At 43.3% G+C, this 2,946-nt stretch overlaps 1 long non-coding RNA gene across 1 annotated transcript in view; it reads left to right on the forward strand.

Moving 5' to 3' along the window:
- Positions 1–741: 741 nt before the first annotated feature.
- Positions 742–2,946, forward strand: part of LOC109512067 (uncharacterized) — an 18,239-nt gene continuing 16,034 nt past the window's right edge. Inside the window, exon 1 of the long non-coding RNA XR_002167455.1 lies at positions 742–1,387. This is a non-coding gene — a long non-coding RNA (uncharacterized LOC109512067). The remainder of the gene's footprint in view (positions 1,388–2,946) is intronic.

Raw genomic sequence — 2,946 nt, forward strand, 5'->3', positions numbered from 1 at the left:
GACTTTGTTTGTTTTGGATTTAGTTTTCTGAGTTTTAATACAATCGTTCAAGTACACCCTGCTCCTCCCTCCTGCCTGTTTTTTGGGGTCCACCACCACCTCGCTACGTGACACTACGAGAGCAAATGGCATTCTTTCGATTGAAACATGAGCCATTTCCACGAGGAACTTTAAAAAATTTAAACAAAACATGTCAAACATTCATTCGACTAATTCAGAGCACCGAATTAACTCAACACACATGAAATAACTAATTGAGGCTTGTTACATCCATCCTTCCATTTTCCAATCCGCTTATCCTCACAACAGTCATCGGGGGTGCCTATGCCAGCCATCAACGGGCAGTAGGTGGGGTACACCCTGAACTGGGTGACAGGCAATCTCACGGCAGACAGAGACGAACAACCATCCATGCTCACACTTGCAGTTAGGGACAATTTTAGAGTGTTCAATCAGCCTGCCATGCATGGTTTTGGAATGTGATTCAAGTGATGAGCTCATCAGCAAGCTCTGTCGAGGCCAAAACAATTGAATCAGGTGTGTTGGAGAAGGGAGTATGTGCCTCTCGAGGAACCGGATCTACGAATCTACCCCTGCCTTAGACCTGATCTGGTTGCGGGAAAACAAAAAATGAATAATTTATTTTTTCTATTTTTTGAATGAGGTGAAATTTTAGTAATTGATGGAGAGTTAACATTGACTTAATTTTCTGTCGCAACTTCAGAACTCGTCGTTGCCTTCCCGCCAAGAAATTATTTTCCAACATTATTTTCAGTCCAAACCGCTGGCGGTTTGCAAAGCTTTTATTTTGAAGGTGGTCAACGGGGCTCGTTGTCGGCAGATTTCCGTCATGCAGAGTATCAACAATTGGTGGCTTGATAGCAGTACGGTCCTGGGGCGCGTTGAGGGATAGACAACCCTTGACGAAATTCTCCTGAATTTGTCTTCAACGTGCTCAAGCCTCCACCCGGGGCGTCCACAATCATCTCGCTGGACGAAAACATCTTTCGTTGAAGCTTCCTGTCCGATTAAAGTCGTCTCGGTGGACATTGGTGTTTCTCGGCCTAGTTTAGCTTCGGTTAGCTTGCTAGCCGCTAACAAAGAGGCCCTCGTGCTCAATACATCGCTGCACGGAGATGGTAAGCGTAAAGTGTTGTCGCAATTTTCGCACCATGTGCACAAGAAGGACATCAGAATACGAGGAGGAACTTTGTGAAGAAAAAGAGGACCACAAGGGACAACGTCAACTGCTGGACGCCATTCGCAGGATGCAGCCAAGAATTGTTCTTCACAGATTAGGTTGGGTCACGCTGTTCGTCTCACTTGTTTCGTACTCTTTCTGAACATCCTTCACATGCTGTTTTTCTTGTCCGCAGTGTGTGTGTGTGTGTGTGTGTGTGTGTGTGTGTGTGTGTGTGTGTGTGTATTGAAACATGTCAAGTACAAGTTTCTTGTCAAATTCATCCATCCATTTTCCGATCTGCTTCACCCTCATGGGAACTAGTTGCCAGCCAATCGCAGGGCACACATAGACAAACCGCCATTCCTCACAGTCACACCTCGAGACAATTTAGAGCAGGGATCGGGAACCTTTTGACTTAGGGAGCCATGGAAGCAAAATATTTGGAAATGTATTTCAGTGAGAGCCATACAATATAGTGTATTTTTAAAGTGAATTCAACAAAATGTCAGTGTAATACGCCTCTGAATGTATTCTTTTCAATAATTGTGTTAGGCGGAGAAAAAACTAAAGACTGTGTTTCCGGCAACGCGACCCACTGAGAATTTCTACGTCGAAAATGCCCACAGTAGTTTTTTTTTTTTTTTTCAAACAGTCCTCTACATTGTTGTGTAGAGGGTATACATCGGTGCAAACTCTCACGATATTCACGTTGCGCGCCTGCGTCGTTTGCCCTGTCGTCTGACAACAACATTGAATCATGGCGGCGGCCGCGATCTCCGATGACAGTTTAAACCGCGTTTTCTGTGTTACAGTCGCATGCTCGCACCATAATGTGAAGAAAATAACATCCACAGGGATGAGATTTTTCCGCTTTTTGGCGGAATTCCGCTTTTTTTCCAGTAAAAATGGGCCTATTTTATATTGTTTCAAATCCGTAAAAAAATGCGGGGGGGGGGGTCTGGACTTGTCTTCGCCAGATTTGGGGCTCGTAATGTTTACAAGTCACGTTTGCAAGCATCCATTTTGAATCCCGTTTTTTATCGCGAAGCGTTAGTTAGTCGTTACTTCCTATATGGGCTAAAACCAATGTCTTACTTCTTGTGATTGGTCGCTATATCAGCGAATGCAAATCACAACCAATCCGTGGTCGCCTTCCAAAACCCCTTTCTCGCGAATGCCGAATGTTATCGAGACTCGCGACGAAGATAAAGTGCGTCAGAAAGATGCGGATCTGAAAATCACGTTTCGATGGGACTGGTTGGATAGAAAGCTGACGGTGTCCCCAGTAGGAAACAGTAAAGAGGAACCATTGTGCTTGTGTCGGATTTCATGGAAAAAGCTCGATGTCGCCGGTAAAGCTCTGTGTACAGTGTGCGACGATGTTATTCTATATGGATCGAGAGGATGGAAAGCTTTACAGCAGGGGTGTCAAAGTCAAATGGACGGAGGGCCAGATAAAAATTTTTGCTGCAAGCCGAGGGCCGGACTGATCGAATGTTCATTGAAAATTTTAAAAATGACCACATATTGTTTATTGAACCAAATTTAATTGACTGAAAACCTAACAAATACATTCCAATACGGTCAGATAAATAAAGCAACATTTTTTTATGGCTACGTCAGTAAACTTTAATTTTCAACAGGCAAAAAAAAATTTCCTTTGTATAAAAATACCCATAACATGAATGAAAAAAGCCGATATTATTCAAGGCACTATCACTAGTCCATATTTTCTCTTTTAGCAAAAGTAGGCTAAATTTACT

This window comes from Hippocampus comes, unplaced genomic scaffold (assembly GCF_001891065.2).
Source record: "Hippocampus comes isolate QL1 unplaced genomic scaffold, H_comes_QL1_v1.1 scaffold432, whole genome shotgun sequence".
In the NCBI taxonomy this organism is placed as follows: domain Eukaryota; kingdom Metazoa; phylum Chordata; class Actinopteri; order Syngnathiformes; family Syngnathidae; genus Hippocampus; species Hippocampus comes.